At 53.1% G+C, this 19,391-nt stretch overlaps 1 protein-coding gene across 7 annotated transcripts in view; it reads right to left on the bottom strand.

The window, feature by feature from the left end:
- The window catches only part of KANK1 (KN motif and ankyrin repeat domains 1), an 835,542-nt gene that overhangs the window by 77,457 nt on the left and 738,694 nt on the right, over positions 1–19,391 (bottom strand). The gene's annotated exons all lie outside the window — the stretch shown is intronic.

Genomic DNA, 19,391 nt, shown 5'->3' on the forward strand with positions numbered 1-19,391 from the left:
CCCGGTGAAAGCGTGCACTGACGGCTGGTGGTGTTTGTGCCTGGTGAAAGCGTGCACTGATGACTTATGGTGTCTGTGCCTGTTGAAAGTGTGTACTGACGGCCGGTGGTGGGTATGCCTGATGAAACCATGTACTGATGGCTAGTGGTGTGTGTGTGCCTGTTGAAAGTGTGCACTGATGGCTGATGGTGTGTGTGCATGGTGGAAAAGCGTGCACTGACATGTTTAGAAGTAAAGTGCGCCATACTGCGATTGCTACAATAGTTAATTGTGGATGTGCTAACCATTGATGCGTGCACTGATGGCTGGTGGTGTGTGTGTGCTTGTAGAAAATGTGCACTGATGGCTAATGGTGTGTGTGCCTGGTGGAAGTGTGCACTGCCAGCTAGTGGCGTGTGTGCCCGGTGAAAGCGTGCATTGACGGCTGATGGGGTGTGCCTGGTGAAAGTGTGCACTGACGGTTGGTGGTGTGTGTGTGCGCCTGGTGAAAGCGTGCACTGACGTCTGGTTCTGTGTGCGTGTGGTGGAAGCGTGCATTGATCGCTGGTGTTGTTTAAATAGCAACATACTTGTGTCCAGCATAAAGAGCACTCTTTTTAAACAGGCATTAAGAGTGAGACAGCACACAATGATCCAATGGTAATTACTAGTTGAAGGCAAATCGCATATAGAACATTAGGAACACTGCAATTCTTTACATTGATTCAGACGGTCCTTGCTGCATTCAGGACATTATCAAAAATCAGTCTGTTTCGTGAGAAGTAATACCTTACATCCTAAACAGCTGTTTTAACAGAATGTTCCCGACTTTAAAAAGAGAGATGACTAAAACATTGGCAGGGAGGCAGCATCCTGAATTTAGGTTGTATGAATGTTACTTTATTGTTTGACTGAAAGAAAAAAGCTCAACTATAATAAACTCCTAGCCAACGCTGCAACACCATTCTGCCAGCTAAGCAAGCCGAGTAAGAAGGGATGTGCGGACTTCACCCGAAGGTGTCAGAGCGAATTCACAATAGAAACAGAACTGATACATGAGAACATTACTAGTGAACAAAATACAAAGGCAAACGTTACATTACATGAGGCAAAAGTGACAATGATAACAAACCGTGCCTTACACAGTGTGTAAGGCACTTTTTGTTATCTTAGTCTAAGCCCGCCTGATTCTATGAAATGGCGGCGGGACGCGGGACAGGCCTTTATCCTTTTCTTTCACTTTCCGTTCCGCACTTCCGCCGCCGCGTATGCGCGTGCCGCGTGCGTGGGGGGCGTGGGCAGCAGGGCTGGCTGCTGCTGAGTGGTGGTGAGCAATGCCAGGCAGCCCCAGGGCACGCACAACATTATGCGGGCCAATAAGCAGTAAGCCCCTGTGCGTGGCATATGGGGCGCGGCAGGCGGCGCGCATAGCCAAAGAAGAAAAGAGAAGAACAACGAAAACTACGAACTTAACTGCCTTCCAAGTCCAAGACAAAGCAGCCAGGCGGCCAGGCCCGCCCACGCTGAGCTGCCCTGTCCGATTTCCGAATCCGAGTCCGAAGACCAAAGTAAGTCACTCAGAGTCTGTCACTCCGTCTCCGTCACCGACCGGCGGGGCAGGGCTGCTGCTGGCTGCCTGCCTCCAGGCCTGCTGCGTGCACTAATTAGTTGCTTTCCTGTCGCGCATTTGCCTGCTTCTTATTTATGTCCCAACTTGTCACTCGTGTTTGTCCCTCCTATAGAACATGCTTTCTCGCTTCTGTACTTCTTTGCTCCCGGGGCCGCACTCAGTGTTGCTCTCTGTTCTTGCCTGTGTGCCGCTTCCCTCCATATTGGGTTCGCCCTTGCACTCAACCAGCCCCCCAACCCCTGTTGCTTCCTCGCCTGCTCCATTTGCCCTCGGCTGCTGCTGAAGCAAGCAAGCAGGCAAGCCTATATTATAATAGTTACAGTGCGCAACGCACGCCAGGGACGGATGGTAACGGGCCCCGGCCTATAAACATTAATTATGGTGCCGTGGTGCGCACGCCCTACCGGCCTGGCCTGAGCCTTTTTAAAATTAATTAAATAGTTGGTAGTGGTACGCACTGGAGCCGGGCCGGGTCTTCATAATTAAAATGGTGCACGGGAGTGGCGGCGCGCAGAGTAGTGCTATTTTTATTTTGTATAGTGGTCATTTTCCTGCAGTTTTGCTCTTTTAGACTACTGTAAATAAAATGCGCTTTTATCAGCCAACGTAACGGTGTTCAATGCATTGGTCTTGTTAAGATGAATAGCTAAAATACTAGATTGTTATTCCATCATGTTTTTAAATGTTCAGCATCACATGCTTACTTTCGTGAGCTTTCTATGTACTTATGACATATGCATCATCGTTATAGTTGCTTCAGTCAAGGAAAAAATGCGTGTCTCTGCATCAGATGTTTGGTGATTAGCAGCTGTCCTAAGCAGGTGTTACAAAAGGAACCTTACATTATTAATCTAGTATGTTTGCACTCCGGAATTTTTCAAGCTAGCTCAGTTGGTTGATGCACCTGTTACAATGATGCAACTCTGAATCTGCACTCTGAATCTCCACTCTGAAGCTCCACTCTGAATCTCCACTCTGAAGCTCCACTCTGAAGCTCCACTCTGAAGCTCCACTCTGAAGCTCCACTCTGAAGCTCCACTCTGAAGCTCCACTCTGAAGCTCCACTCTGAAGCTCCACTCTCCACTCTGAATCTCCACTCTGAATCTCCACTCTCCACTCTGAAGCTCCACTCTGAAGCTCCACTCTGAAGCTCCACTCCACTCTGAAGCTCCACTCCGAATCTGCACTCTGCACTCCGAAGCTCCACTCTGAAGCTCCACTCTGAAGCTCCACTCTGAAGCTCCACTCTGAATCTGCACTCTGAATCTGCACTCTGAATCTGCACTCTGCACTCCGAAGCTCCACTCTGAAGCTCCACTCTGCACTCCGAAGCTCCACTCTGAAGCTCCACTCTGCACTCTGAAGCTCCACTCTGAAGCTCCACTCTGCACTCTGAAGCTCCACTCTGAAGCTCCACTCTGAAGCTCCACTCTGAAGCTCCACTCTGAAGCTCCACTCTGAAGCTCCACTCTGAAGCTCCACTCTGAAGCTCCACTCTGCACTCCGAAGCTCCACTCCGAAGCTCCACTCTGAAGCTCCACTCTGAAGCTCCACTCTGAAGCTCCACTCTGAAGCTCCACTCTGAAGCTCCACTCTGAAGCTCCACTCTGCACTCTGAAGCTCCACTCTGCACTCTGAAGCTCCACTCTGAAGCTCCACTCTGCACTCTGAAGCTCCACTCTGAAGCTCCACTCTGAAGCTCCACTCTGAAGCTCCACTCTGAAGCTCCACTCTGCACTCTGAAGCTCCACTCTGCACTCTGAAGCTCCACTCTGAAGCTCCACTCTGAAGCTCCACTCTGAAGCTCCACTCTGAAGCTCCACTCTGAAGCTCCACTCTGAAGCTCCACTCTGAAGCTCCACTCTGAAGCTCCACTCTGAAGCTCCACTCTGAAGCTCCACTCTGCACTCTGAAGCTCCACTCTGCACTCTGAAGCTCCACTCTGAAGCTCCACTCTGAAGCTCCACTCTGAAGCTCCACTCTGAAGCTCCACTCTGCACTCTGAAGCTCCACTCTGCACTCTGAAGCTCCACTCTGAAGCTCCACTCTGAAGCTCCACTCTGAAGCTCCACTCTGAAGCTCCACTCTGAAGCTCCACTCTGAAGCTCCACTCTGAAGCTCCACTCTGCACTCTGAAGCTCCACTCTGAAGCTCCACTCTGCACTCTGAAGCTCCACTCTGAAGCTCCACTCTGAAGCTCCACTCTGAAGCTCCACTCTGAAGCTCCACTCTGAAGCTCCACTCCGAAGCTCCACTCCGAAGCTCCACTCCGAAGCTCCACTCCGAAGCTCCACTCTGAAGCTCCACTCTGAAGCTCCACTCTGAAGCTCCACTCTGAAGCTCCACTCTGAAGCTCCACTCTGAAGCTCCACTCTGAAGCTCCACTCTCCACTCTGAATCTCCACTCTGAATCTCCACTCTCCACTCTGAAGCTCCACTCTGAAGCTCCACTCTGAAGCTCCACTCCGGAGTGCAGATTCGAATCTGCACTCTGCACTCCGAAGCTCCACTCTGAAGCTCCACTCTGAAGCTCCACTCCGAAGCTCCACTCTGAAGCTCCACTCTGAATCTGCACTCTGCACTCCGAAGCTCCACTCTGAAGCTCCACTCTGAAGCTCCACTCTGAAGCTCCACTCTGAAGCTCCACTCTGAAGCTCCACTCTGAAGCTCCACTCTGAAGCTCCACTCTGAAGCTCCACTCTGAAGCTCCACTCTGCACTCTGAAGCTCCACTCTGAAGCTCCACTCTGCACTCTGAAGCTCCACTCTGCACTCTGACTCTGCACTCTGAAGCTCCACTCTGAAGCTCCACTCTGCACTCTGAAGCTCCACTCTGCACTCTGAAGCTCCACTCTGAAGCTCCACTCTGAAGCTCCACTCTGAAGCTCCACTCTGAAGCTCCACTCTGAAGCTCCACTCTGAAGCTCCACTCTGAAGCTCCACTCTGAAGCTCCACTCTGAAGCTCCACTCTGAAGCTCCACTCTGAAGCTCCACTCTGAAGCTCCACTCTGCACTCTGAAGCTCCACTCTGCACTCTGAAGCTCCACTCTGCACTCTGAAGCTCCACTCTGCACTCTGAAGCTCCACTCTGAAGCTCCACTCTGAAGCTCCACTCTGAAGCTCCACTCTGAAGCTCCACTCTGAAGCTCCACTCTGAAGCTCCACTCTGAAGCTCCACTCTGAAGCTCCACTCTGAAGCTCCACTCTGAAGCTCCACTCTGAAGCTCCACTCTGAAGCTCCACTCTGCACTCTGAAGCTCCACTCTGAAGCTCCACTCTGCACTCTGAAGCTCCACTCTGCACTCTGACTCTGCACTCTGAAGCTCCACTCTGAAGCTCCACTCTGCACTCTGAAGCTCCACTCTGCACTCTGAAGCTCCACTCCGAAGCTCCACTCTGAAGCTCCACTCTGCACTCTGAAGCTCCACTCTGAAGCTCCACTCTGAAGCTCCACTCTGAAGCTCCACTCTGAAGCTCCACTCTGAAGCTCCACTCTGCACTCTGAAGCTCCACTCTGCACTCTGAAGCTCCACTCTGAAGCTCCACTCTGAAGCTCCACTCTGAAGCTCCACTCTGAAGCTCCACTCTGAAGCTCCACTCTGAAGCTCCACTCTGAAGCTCCACTCTGCACTCTGAAGCTCCACTCTGCACTCTGAAGCTCCACTCTGCACTCTGAAGCTCCACTCTGCACTCTGAAGCTCCACTCTGAAGCTCCACTCTGAAGCTCCACTCTGAAGCTCCACTCTGAAGCTCCACTCTGAAGCTCCACTCTGAAGCTCCACTCTGAAGCTCCACTCTGAAGCTCCACTCTGAAGCTCCACTCTGAAGCTCCACTCTGAAGCTCCACTCTGAAGCTCCACTCTGCACTCTGAAGCTCCACTCTGCACTCTGAAGCTCCACTCTGCACTCTGAAGCTCCACTCTGAAGCTCCACTCTGAAGCTCCACTCTGAAGCTCCACTCTGAAGCTCCACTCTGAAGCTCCACTCTGAAGCTCCACTCTGAAGCTCCACTCTGAAGCTCCACTCTGCACTCTGAAGCTCCACTCTGAATCTGAACTCTGAAGCTCCACTCTGAATCTGCACTCTGCACTCTGAATTTGCACTCTGAATCTCCACTCTGCACTCTGAATCTCCACTCTGCACTCTGAAGCTCCACTCTGCACTCTGAAGCTCCACTCTGAATCTCCACTCTGCAGCTCCACTCTGAATCTCCACTCTGCACTCTGAAGCTCCACTCTGAATCTCCACTCTGCACTCTGAAGCTCCACTCTGCACTCTGAAGCTCCACTCTGCACTCTGAAGCTCCACTCTGAAGCTCCACTCTCCACTCTGAATCTCCACTCTGAAGCTCCACTCTCCACTCTGAATCTCCACTCTGAAGCTCCACTCTCCACTCTGAATCTCCACTCTGAATCTCCACTCTCCACTCTGAAGCTCCACTCTGAAGCTCCACTCTGAATCTGCACTCTGAAGCTCCACTCTGAAGCTCCACTCTGAAGCTCCACTCTGAAGCTCCACTCTGAAGCTCCACTCTGAAGCTCCACTCTGAAGCTCCACTCTGAAGCTCCACTCTGAAGCTCCACTCTGAAGCTCCACTCTGAAGCTCCACTCTGAAGCTCCACTCTGAAGCTCCACTCTGCACTCTGAAGCTCCACTCTGAAGCTCCACTCTGAAGCTCCACTCTGAAGCTCCACTCTGAAGCTCCGCTCTGAAGCTCCACTCTGAAGCTCCGCTCTGAAGCTCCGCTCTGAAGCTCCACTCTGAAGCTCCACTCTGAAGCTCCACTCTGAAGCTCCACTCTGAAGCTCCACTCTGCACTCTGAAGCTCCACTCTGAAGCTCCACTCTGCACTCTGAAGCTCCACTCTGAAGCTCCACTCTGCACTCTGAAGCTCCACTCTGAAGCTCCACTCTGCACTCTGAAGCTCCACTCTGAAGCTCCACTCTGCACTCTGAAGCTCCACTCTGAAGCTCAGCTCCACTCCGAAGCTCCACTCCGAATCTGCACTCTGAATCTGCACTCTGAATCTGCACTCTGAATCTGCACTCTGAAGCTCCACTCTGAAGCTCCACTCTGAAGCTCCACTCTGAAGCTCCACTCTGAAGCTCCACTCTGAAGCTCCACTCTGAAGCTCCACTCTGAAGCTCCACTCTGAAGCTCCACTCTGAAGCTCCACTCTGAAGCTCCACTCTGAAGCTCCACTCTGAAGCTCCACTCTCCACTCTGAATCTCCACTCTGAATCTCCACTCTCCACTCTGAAGCTCCACTCTGAAGCTCCACTCTGAAGCTCCACTCCACTCTGAAGCTCCACTCCGAATCTGCACTCTGCACTCCGAAGCTCCACTCTGAAGCTCCACTCTGAAGCTCCACTCTGAAGCTCCACTCTGAAGCTCCACTCTGAAGCTCCACTCTGAAGCTCCACTCTGAAGCTCCACTCTGAAGCTCCACTCTGAAGCTCCACTCTGAAGCTCCACTCTGAAGCTCCACTCTGAAGCTCCACTCTGAAGCTCCACTCTCCACTCTGAATCTCCACTCTGAATCTCCACTCTCCACTCTGAAGCTCCACTCTGAAGCTCCACTCTGAAGCTCCACTCCACTCTGAAGCTCCACTCCGAATCTGCACTCTGCACTCCGAAGCTCCACTCTGAAGCTCCACTCTGAAGCTCCACTCTGAAGCTCCACTCTGAAGCTCCACTCTGAAGCTCCACTCTGAATCTGCACTCTGCACTCCGAAGCTCCACTCCGAAGCTCCACTCTGAAGCTCCACTCTGAAGCTCCACTCTGAAGCTCCACTCTGAAGCTCCACTCTGAAGCTCCACTCTGAAGCTCCACTCTGAAGCTCCACTCTGAAGCTCCACTCTGAAGCTCCACTCTGAAGCTCCACTCTGCACTCTGAAGCTCCACTCTGCACTCTGAAGCTCCACTCTGAAGCTCCACTCTGCACTCTGAAGCTCCACTCTGCACTCTGAAGCTCCACTCTGAAGCTCCACTCTGCACTCTGAAGCTCCACTCTGAAGCTCCACTCTGAAGCTCCACTCTGAAGCTCCACTCTGAAGCTCCACTCTGCACTCTGAAGCTCCACTCTGAAGCTCCACTCTGCACTCTGAAGCTCCACTCTGAAGCTCCACTCTGCACTCTGAAGCTCCACTCCGAAGCTCCACTCCGAAGCTCCACTCTGAAGCTCCACTCTGAAGCTCCACTCTGAAGCTCCACTCTGAAGCTCCACTCTGAAGCTCCACTCTGAAGCTCCACTCTGAAGCTCCACTCTGAAGCTCCACTCTGAAGCTCCACTCTGAAGCTCCACTCTGCACTCTGAAGCTCCACTCTGCACTCTGAAGCTCCACTCTGCACTCTGAAGCTCCACTCTGAAGCTCCACTCTCCACTCTGAATCTCCACTCTGAAGCTCCACTCTCCACTCTGAATCTCCACTCTGAATCTCCACTCTCCACTCTGAAGCTCCACTCTGAAGCTCCACTCTGAAGCTCCACTCCACTCTGAAGCTCCACTCTGAAGCTCCACTCTGAAGCTCCACTCTGAAGCTCCACTCTGAAGCTCCACTCTGAAGCTCCACTCTGAAGCTCCACTCTGAAGCTCCACTCTGCACTCTGAAGCTCCACTCTGAAGCTCCACTCTGCACTCTGAAGCTCCACTCTGAAGCTCCACTCTGCACTCTGAAGCTCCACTCTGAAGCTCCACTCTGCACTCTGAAGCTCCACTCTGAAGCTCCACTCTGCACTCTGAAGCTCCACTCTGAAGCTCCACTCTGAAGCTCCACTCCGAAGCTCCACTCCGAAGCTCCACTCCGAAGCTCCACTCCGAAGCTCCACTCTGAAGCTCCACTCTGAAGCTCCACTCTGAAGCTCCACTCTGAAGCTCCACTCTGAAGCTCCACTCTGAAGCTCCACTCTGAAGCTCCACTCTCCACTCTGAATCTCCACTCTGAATCTCCACTCTCCACTCTGAAGCTCCACTCTGAAGCTCCACTCCGGAGTGCAGATTCGAATCTGCACTCTGCACTCCGAAGCTCCACTCTGAAGCTCCACTCTGAAGCTCCACTCCGAAGCTCCACTCTGAAGCTCCACTCTGAATCTGCACTCTGCACTCCGAAGCTCCACTCTGAAGCTCCACTCTGAAGCTCCACTCTGAAGCTCCACTCTGAAGCTCCACTCTGAAGCTCCACTCTGAAGCTCCACTCTGAAGCTCCACTCTGAAGCTCCACTCTGAAGCTCCACTCTGCACTCTGAAGCTCCACTCTGAAGCTCCACTCTGCACTCTGAAGCTCCACTCTGCACTCTGACTCTGCACTCTGAAGCTCCACTCTGAAGCTCCACTCTGCACTCTGAAGCTCCACTCTGCACTCTGAAGCTCCACTCTGAAGCTCCACTCTGAAGCTCCACTCTGAAGCTCCACTCTGAAGCTCCACTCTGAAGCTCCACTCTGAAGCTCCACTCTGAAGCTCCACTCTGAAGCTCCACTCTGAAGCTCCACTCTGAAGCTCCACTCTGCACTCTGAAGCTCCACTCTGCACTCTGAAGCTCCACTCTGAAGCTCCACTCTGAAGCTCCACTCTGAAGCTCCACTCTGAAGCTCCACTCTGAAGCTCCACTCTGCACTCTGAAGCTCCACTCTGCACTCTGAAGCTCCACTCTGAAGCTCCACTCTGAAGCTCCACTCTGAAGCTCCACTCTGAAGCTCCACTCTGAAGCTCCACTCTGAAGCTCCACTCTGAATCTGCACTCTGAAGCTCCACTCTGCACTCTGAAGCTCCACTCTGAATCTGAACTCTGAAGCTCCACTCTGAATCTGCACTCTGCACTCTGAATTTGCACTCTGAATCTCCACTCTGCACTCTGAATCTCCACTCTGCACTCTGAAGCTCCACTCTGCACTCTGAAGCTCCACTCTGAATCTCCACTCTGCAGCTCCACTCTGAATCTCCACTCTGCACTCTGAAGCTCCACTCTGAATCTCCACTCTGCACTCTGAAGCTCCACTCTGCACTCTGAAGCTCCACTCTGCACTCTGAATCTCAACTCTGAAGCTCCACTCTCCACTCTGAATCTCCACTCTGAAGCTCCACTCTCCACTCTGAATCTCCACTCTGAAGCTCCACTCTCCACTCTGAATCTCCACTCTGAATCTCCACTCTCCACTCTGAAGCTCCACTCTGAAGCTCCACTCTGAAGCTCCACTCTGAAGCTCCACTCTGAAGCTCCACTCCACTCTGAAGCTCCACTCTGAAGCTCCACTCTGAAGCTCCACTCCACTCTGAAGCTCCACTCTGCACTCTGAATCTCAACTCTGAAGCTCCACTCTCCACTCTGAATCTCCACTCTGAAGCTCCACTCTCCACTCTGAATCTCCACTCTGAAGCTCCACTCTCCACTCTGAATCTCCACTCTGAATCTCCACTCTCCACTCTGAAGCTCCACTCTGAAGCTCCACTCTGAAGCTCCACTCTGAAGCTCCACTCTGAAGCTCCACTCCACTCTGAAGCTCCACTCTGAAGCTCCACTCTGAAGCTCCACTCCACTCTGAAGCTCCACTCCGAATCTGCAATCTGAATCTGCACTCTGCACTCCGAAGCTCCACTCCGAAGCTCCACTCTGAAGCTCCACTCTGAAGCTCCACTCTGAAGCTCCACTCTGAAGCTCCACTCTGAAGCTCCACTCTGCACTCTGAAGCTCCACTCTGCACTCTGAAGCTCCACTCTGCACTCTGAAGCTCCACTCTGAAGCTCCACTCTGCACTCTGAAGCTCCACTCTGAAGCTCCACTCCACTCTGAAGCTCCACTCCACTCTGAAGCTCCACTCCGAAGCTCCACTCCGAAGCTCCACTCTGAAGCTCCACTCTGAAGCTCCACTCTGAAGCTCCACTCTGAAGCTCCACTCTGAAGCTCCACTCTGAAGCTCCACTCTGCACTCTGAAGCTCCACTCTGAAGCTCCACTCTGCACTCTGAAGCTCCACTCTGAAGCTCCACTCTGCACTCTGAAGCTCCACTCTGAAGCTCCACTCTGCACTCTGAAGCTCCACTCTGAAGCTCAGCTCCACTCCGAAGCTCCACTCCGAATCTGCACTCCGAATCTGCACTCTGAATCTGCACTCTGAATCTGCACTCTGAATCTCCACTCTGAATCTCCACTCTGAAGCTCCACTCTGAAGCTCCACTCTGAAGCTCCACTCTGAAGCTCCACTCTGAAGCTCCACTCTGAAGCTCCACTCTGAAGCTCCACTCTCCACTCTGAATCTCCACTCTGAATCTCCACTCTCCACTCTGAAGCTCCACTCTGAAGCTCCACTCCACTCTGAAGCTCCACTCCGAATCTGCACTCTGCACTCCGAAGCTCCACTCTGAAGCTCCACTCTGAAGCTCCACTCTGCACTCCGAAGCTCCACTCCGAAGCTCCACTCTGAAGCTCCACTCTGAAGCTCCACTCTGAAGCTCCACTCTGAAGCTCCACTCTGAAGCTCCACTCTGCACTCTGAAGCTCCACTCTGAAGCTCCACTCTGCACTCCGAAGCTCCACTCCGAAGCTCCACTCCGAAGCTCCACTCTGAAGCTCCACTCTGAAGCTCCACTCTGAAGCTCCACTCTGAAGCTCCACTCTGAAGCTCCACTCTGAAGCTCCACTCTGAAGCTCCACTCTGAAGCTCCACTCTGCACTCTGAAGCTCCACTCTGAAGCTCCACTCTGCACTCTGAAGCTCCACTCCGAAGCTCCACTCTGAAGCTCCACTCCGAAGCTCCACTCCGAAGCTCCACTCTGAAGCTCCACTCTGAAGCTCCACTCTGAAGCTCCACTCTGAAGCTCCACTCTGAAGCTCCACTCTGAAGCTCCACTCTGCACTCTGAAGCTCCACTCTGAAGCTCCACTCTGCACTCTGAAGCTCCACTCTGCACTCTGAAGCTCCACTCTGAAGCTCCACTCTGAAGCTCCACTCTGAAGCTCCACTCTGAAGCTCCACTCTGAAGCTCCACTCTGAAGCTCCACTCTGCACTCTGAAGCTCCACTCTGAAGCTCCACTCTGCACTCCGAAGCTCCACTCTGAAGCTCCACTCTGAAGCTCCACTCTGAAGCTCCACTCTGAAGCTCCACTCTGAAGCTCCACTCTGAAGCTCCACTCCGAAGCTCCACTCTGAAGCTCCACTCTGAAGCTCCACTCTGAAGCTCCACTCTGAAGCTCCACTCTGAAGCTCCACTCTGAAGCTCCACTCTGCACTCTGAAGCTCCACTCTGAAGCTCCACTCTGCACTCTGAAGCTCCACTCTGAAGCTCCACTCTGCACTCTGAAGCTCCACTCTGAAGCTCCACTCTGCACTCTGAAGCTCCACTCTGAAGCTCCACTCTGCACTCTGAAGCTCCACTCTGAAGCTCCACTCTGCACTCTGAAGCTCCACTCTGAAGCTCAGCTCCACTCCGAATCTGCACTCCGAAGCTCCACTCTGAAGCTCCACTCTGAAGCTCCACTCCGAAGCTCCACTCCGAAGCTCCACTCCGAAGCTCCACTCCGAAGCTCCACTCTGAAGCTCCACTCCGAAGCTCCACTCTGAAGCTCCACTCTGAAGCTCCACTCTGAAGCTCCACTCTGCACTCTGAAGCTCCACTCTGAAGCTCCACTCTGAAGCTCCACTCTGAAGCTCCACTCTGCACTCTGAAGCTCCACTCTGAAGCTCCACTCTGAAGCTCCACTCTGAAGCTCCACTCTGAAGCTCCACTCTGAAGCTCCACTCTGCACTCTGAAGCTCCACTCTGCACTCTGAAGCTCCACTCTGCACTCTGAAGCTCCACTCTGCAGCTCCACTCTCCACTCTGAATCTCCACTCTGAAGCTCCACTCTCCACTCTGAATCTCCACTCTGAAGCTCCACTCTCCACTCTGAATCTCCACTCTGAATCTCCACTCTCCACTCTGAAGCTCCACTCTGAAGCTCCACTCTGAAGCTCCACTCCACTCTGAAGCTCCACTCTGAAGCTCCACTCTGAAGCTCCACTCCACTCTGAAGCTCCACTCCGAATCTGCACTCTGAATCTGCACTCTGCACTCCGAAGCTCCACTCTGAAGCTCCACTCTGAAGCTCCACTCTGAAGCTCCACTCTGCACTCTGAAGCTCCACTCTGAAGCTCCACTCTGAAGCTCCACTCTGAAGCTCCACTCTGCACTCTGAAGCTCCACTCTGAAGCTCCACTCCACTCTGAAGCTCCACTCCGAAGCTCCACTCCGAAGCTCCACTCTGAAGCTCCACTCTGAAGCTCCACTCTGAAGCTCCACTCTGAAGCTCCACTCTGAAGCTCCACTCTGAAGCTCCACTCTGAAGCTCCACTCTGCACTCTGAAGCTCCGCTCTGAAGCTCCACTCTGAAGCTCCACTCTGAATCTGCACTCTGCACTCCGAAGCTCCACTCTGAAGCTCCACTCTGAAGCTCCACTCTGAAGCTCCACTCTGAAGCTCCACTCTCCACTCTGAATCTCCACTCTGAATCTCCACTCTCCACTCTGAAGCTCCACTCCGAATCTGCACTCTGAATCTGCACTCTGCACTCCGAAGCTCCACTCTGAATCTGCACTCTGCACTCCGAAGCTCCACTCTGAATCTGCACTCTGCACTCCGAAGCTCCACTCTGAAGCTCCACTCTGCACTCCGAAGCTCCACTCTGAAGCTCCACTCTGCACTCTGAAGCTCCACTCTGAAGCTCCACTCTGCACTCTGAAGCTCCACTCTGAAGCTCCACTCTGCACTCTGAAGCTCCACTCTGAAGCTCCACTCTGCACTCTGAAGCTCCACTCTGAAGCTCCACTCCACTCTGAAGCTCCACTCTGAAGCTCCACTCTGAAGCTCCACTCTGAAGCTCCACTCTGAAGCTCCACTCTGAAGCTCCACTCTGAAGCTCCACTCTGAAGCTCCACTCTCCACTCTGAATCTCCACTCTGAATCTCCACTCTCCACTCTGAAGCTCCACTCTGAAGCTCCACTCTGAAGCTCCACTCCACTCTGAAGCTCCACTCTGAAGCTCCACTCCACTCTGAAGCTCCACTCTGAAGCTCCACTCTGAAGCTCCACTCTGAAGCTCCACTCTGAAGCTCCACTCTGAAGCTCCACTCTGAAGCTCCACTCTGAATCTGCACTCTGCACTCTGAAGCTCCACTCTGCACTCTGAAGCTCCACTCTGAAGCTCCACTCTGAAGCTCCACTCTGAAGCTCCACTCTGAAGCTCCACTCTGAAGCTCCACTCTGAAGCTCCACTCTGAAGCTCCACTCTGAATCTCCACTCTGAATCTCCACTCTCCACTCTGAAGCTCCACTCTGAAGCTCCACTCTGAAGCTCCACTCCACTCTGAAGCTCCACTCTGAAGCTCCACTCTGAAGCTCCACTCTGAAGCTCCACTCTGAAGCTCCACTCTGAAGCTCCACTCTGAAGCTCCACTCTGAAGCTCCACTCTGAAGCTCCACTCTGAAGCTCCACTCTGAATCTCCACTCTGAATCTCCACTCTCCACTCTGAAGCTCCACTCTGAAGCTCCACTCTGAAGCTCCACTCCACTCTGAAGCTCCACTCCGAATCTGCACTCTGCACTCCGAAGCTCCACTCTGAAGCTCCACTCTGAAGCTCCACTCTGAAGCTCCACTCTGAAGCTCCACTCTGAAGCTCCACTCTGAAGCTCCACTCTGAAGCTCCACTCTGAAGCTCCACTCTCCACTCTGAAGCTCCACTCTGAAGCTCCACTCTCCACTCTGAATCTCCACTCTGAATCTCCACTCTCCACTCTGAAGCTCCACTCTGAAGCTCCACTCTGAAGCTCCACTCCACTCTGAAGCTCCACTCCGAATCTGCACTCTGCACTCCGAAGCTCCACTCTGAAGCTCCACTCTGAAGCTCCACTCTGAATCTGCACTCTGCACTCCGAGGCTCCACTCTGAAGCTCCACTCTGAAGCTCCACTCCGAAGCTCCACTCTGAAGCTCCACTCTGAAGCTCCACTCTGAAGCTCCACTCTGAAGCTCCACTCTGAAGCTCCACTCTGAAGCTCCACTCTGCACTCTGAAGCTCCACTCTGAAGCTCCACTCTGAAGCTCCACTCTGAAGCTCCACTCTGCACTCCGAAGCTCCACTCTGAAGCTCCACTCTGAAGCTCCACTCTGCACTCCGAAGCTCCACTCCGAAGCTCCACTCCGAAGCTCCACTCCGAAGCTCCACTCTGAAGCTCCACTCTGAAGCTCCACTCTGAAGCTCCACTCTGAAGCTCCACTCTGAAGCTCCACTCTGAAGCTCCACTCTGAAGCTCCACTCTGAAGCTCCACTCTGAAGCTCCACTCTGAAGCTCCACTCTGAAGCTCCACTCTGAAGCTCCACTCTGAAGCTCCACTCTGAAGCTCCACTCTGAAGCTCCACTCTGAAGCTCCACTCTGAAGCTCCACTCTGAAGCTCCACTCTGAAGCTCCACTCTGAAGCTCCACTCTGAAGCTCCACTCTGCACTCTGAAGCTCCACTCTGAAGCTCCACTCTGAAGCTCCACTCGGAAGCTCCACTCGGAAGCTCCACTCGGAAGCTCCACTCGGAAGCTCCACTCTGAAGCTCCACTCGGCACTCTGAAGCTCCACTCTGAAGCTCCACTCTGCACTCTGAAGCTCCACTCTGAAGCTCCACTCTGCACTCTGAAGCTCCACTCTGAAGCTCCACTCTGCACTCCGAAGCTCCACTCCGAAGCTCCACTCCGAAGCTCCACTCCGAAGCTCCACTCTGAAGCTCCACTCTGAAGCTCCACTCTGAAGCTCCACTCTGAAGCTCCACTCTGAAGCTCCACTCTGAAGCTCCACTCTCCACTCTGAATCTCCACTCTGAATCTCCACTCTCCACTCTGAAGCTCCACTCTGAAGCTCCACTCTGAAGCTCCACTCCACTCTGAAGCTCCACTCCGAATCTGCACTCTGCACTCCGAAGCTCCACTCTGAAGCTCCACTCTGAAGCTCCACTCTGAAGCTCCACTCTGAAGCTCCACTCTGAATCTGCACTCTGCACTCCGAAGCTCCACTCCGAAGCTCCACTCTGAAGCTCCACTCTGAAGCTCCACTCTGAAGCTCCACTCTGCACTCTGAAGCTCCACTCTGAAGCTCCACTCTGCACTCTGAAGCTCCACTCTGAAGCTCCACTCTGCACTCTGAAGCTCCACTCTGAAGCTCCACTCGGAAGCTCCACTCGGAAGCTCCACTCGGAAGCTCCACTCGGAAGCTCCACTCTGAAGCTCCACTCTGAAGCTCCACTCTGCACTCTGAAGCTCCACTCTGAAGCTCCACTCTGCACTCCGAAGCTCCACTCCGAAGCTCCACTCCGAAGCTCCACTCCGAAGCTCCACTCTGAAGCTCCACTCTGAAGCTCCACTCTGAAGCTCCACTCTGAAGCTCCACTCTGAAGCTCCACTCTCCACTCTGAATCTCCACTCTGAATCTCCACTCTCCACTCTGAAGCTCCACTCTGAAGCTCCACTCCACTCTGAAGCTCCACTCCGAATCTGCACTCTGCACTCCGAAGCTCCACTCTGAAGCTCCACTCTGAAGCTCCACTCTGAAGCTCCACTCTGAAGCTCCACTCTGAATCTGCACTCTGCACTCCGAAGCTCCACTCCGAAGCTCCACTCTGAAGCTCCACTCTGAAGCTCCACTCTGAAGCTCCACTCTGCACTCTGAAGCTCCACTCTGAAGCTCCACTCTGCACTCTGAAGCTCCACTCTGAAGCTCCACTCCGAATCTGCACTCTGCACTCCGAAGCTCCACTCTGAAGCTCCACTCTGAAGCTCCACTCTGAAGCTCCACTCTGAAGCTCCACTCTGAATCTGCACTCTGCACTCCGAAGCTCCACTCCGAAGCTCCACTCTGAAGCTCCACTCTGAAGCTCCACTCTGAAGCTCCACTCTGCACTCTGAAGCTCCACTCTGAAGCTCCACTCTGCACTCTGAAGCTCCACTCTGAAGCTCCACTCTGCACTCTGAAGCTCCACTCTGAAGCTCCACTCTGCACTCTGAAGCTCCACTCTGCACTCTGAAGCTCCACTCTGCACTCTGAAGCTCCACTCTGCACTCTGAAGCTCCACTCTGCACTCTGAAGCTCCACTCTGCACTCTGAAGCTCCACTCTGCACTCTGAAGCTCCACTCTGAAGCTCCACTCTGAAGCTCCACTCTGAATCTGCACTCTGAATCTGCACTCTGAAGCTCCACTCTGCACTCTGAAGCTCCACTCTGAATCTGAACTCTGAAGCTCCACTCTGAATCTGCACTCTGCACTCTGAATTTGCACTCTGAATCTCCACTCTGCACTCTGAATCTCCACTCTGCACTCTGAAGCTCCACTCTGCACTCTGAAGCTCCACTCTGAATCTCCACTCTGCAGCTCCACTCTGAATCTCCACTCTGCACTCTGAAGCTCCACTCTGAATCTCCACTCTGCACTCTGAAGCTCCACTCTGCACTCTGAAGCTCCACTCTGCACTCTGAATCTCAACTCTGAAGCTCCACTCTCCACTCTGAATCTCCACTCTCCACTCTCCACTCTGAATCTCCACTCTCCACTCTGAAGCTCCACTCTGAAGCTCCACTCTGAAGCTCCACTCTGAAGCTCCACTCTGAAGCTCCACTCCACTCTGAAGCTCCACTCTGAAGCTCCACTCTGAAGCTCCACTCTGAAGCTCCACTCTGAAGCTCCACTCCACTCTGAAGCTCCACTCCGAATCTGCAATCTGAATCTGCACTCTGCACTCCGAAGCTCCACTCCGAAGCTCCACTCTGAAGCTCCACTCTGAAGCTCCACTCTGAAGCTCCACTCTGAAGCTCCACTCTGAAGCTCCACTCTGCACTCTGAAGCTCCACTCTGAAGCTCCACTCTGCACTCTGAAGCTCCACTCTGAAGCTCCACTCCACTCTGAAGCTCCACTCCGAAGCTCCACTCTGCACTCTGAAGCTCCACTCTGAAGCTCCACTCTGCACTCTGAAGCTCCACTCTGAAGCTCCACTCTGCACTCTGAAGCTCCACTCTGAAGCTCCACTCTGCACTCTGAAGCTCCACTCTGAAGCTCAGCTCCACTCCGAAGCTCCACTCCGAATCTGCACTCCGAATCTGCACTCTGAATCTGCACTCTGAATCTGCACTCTGAATCTCCACTCTGAATCTCCACTCTGAAGCTCCACTCTGAAGCTCCACTCTGAAGCTCCACTCTGAAGCTCCACTCTGAAGCTCCACTCTGAAGCTCCACTCTGAAGCTCCACTCTGAAGCTCCACTCTGAAGCTCCACTCTGAAGCTCCACTCTCCACTCTGAATCTCCACTCTGAAGCTCCACTCTGAAGCTCCACTCTGAAGCTCCACTCTGAAGCTCCACTCTGAAGCTCCACTCCACTCTGAAGCTCCACTCCGAATCTGCACTCTGCACTCCGAAGCTCCACTCTGAAGCTCCACTCTGAAGCTCCACTCTGAAGCTCCACTCTGAAGCTCCACTCTGAAGCTCCACTCTGAATCTGCACTCTGAATCTGCACTCTGCACTCCGAAGCTCCACTCCGAAGCTCCACTCCGAAGCTCCACTCCGAAGCTCCACTCCGAAGCTCCACTCTGAAGCTCCACTCTGAAGCTCCACTCTGAAGCTCCACTCTGAAGCTCCACTCTGCACTCTGAAGCTCCACTCTGAAGCTCCACTCTGCACTCTGAAGCTCCACTCTGAAGCTCCACTCTGCACTCTGAAGCTCCACTCTGAAGCTCCACTCTGAAGCTCCACTCTGAAGCTCCACTCTGAAGCTCCACTCTGAAGCTCCACTCTGAAGCTCCACTCTGAAGCTCCACTCTGAAGCTCCACTCTGAAGCTCCACTCTGCACTCTGAAGCTCCACTCTGAAGCTCCACTCTGAAGCTCCACTCTGAAGCTCCACTCTGAAGCTCCACTCTGAAGCTCCACTCTGCACTCTGAAGCTCCACTCTGAAGCTCCACTCTGAAGCTCCACTCTGAAGCTCCACTCTGAAGCTCCACTCTGAAGCTCCACTCTGAAGCTCCACTCTGCACTCTGAAGCTCCACTCTGAAGCTCCACTCGGAAGCTCCACTCGGAAGCTCCACTCGGAAGGGGCAAAGATCGGAGCATCACGGAACTAAAACAAATATAAACAAGGGCTGTGAGTTACTCTGCGCATGCGCGGGGGCAAGCCTGTTCATTCCAAGCCAGCCTCAGCCAGCCTCGGGAAAAACGAAAGTAATAAAAAAGCGAAACTGACACTGCCACTGCAGACAATGCTGCGCGATCCCGAGGTGAAATCCGGCACTGAAAACGCTCGTAACACTTTGGTGTCCACTCTCCTAAAAACGGATCACATTAGTTGTCGAGCTGACAGCATTCATGCTTCGCATGAATGCTAACGTCAGCTCGACCTAAAAATGGCTTGTGAGGGAGATTTATGCTGTTAGCCAAAATATCTTGAAGTTATACACAAATACTTTGGTCTGGCCCTTTTTTAACTTCATGATGAAGAATTCAAGTATTGTAGCCTATGTTTGTAGGGCATACTCTGTCTCTTTCTTAAGTGTCTTTGCAGGCATCCTGAAGAAAGGCGTAAATCTACACTTAAGAAGATATATATTGAAGAAGTGATCCAGTGTCCCTGCACATGGGCGGGACTATTCAGTGCTTAAGACTATCAAGGGAAATGCCCTATGAGAGAACTGATAGTTACTGTATGACATAGGATACAGGCCCGAAGACACTGCCATAGCCACGCACATGGGGTGGCAAAAATGGTACTATATATTTTGCA

Source organism: Lissotriton helveticus, chromosome 2_1, assembly GCF_964261635.1.
Source record: "Lissotriton helveticus chromosome 2_1, aLisHel1.1, whole genome shotgun sequence".
In the NCBI taxonomy this organism is placed as follows: domain Eukaryota; kingdom Metazoa; phylum Chordata; class Amphibia; order Caudata; family Salamandridae; genus Lissotriton; species Lissotriton helveticus.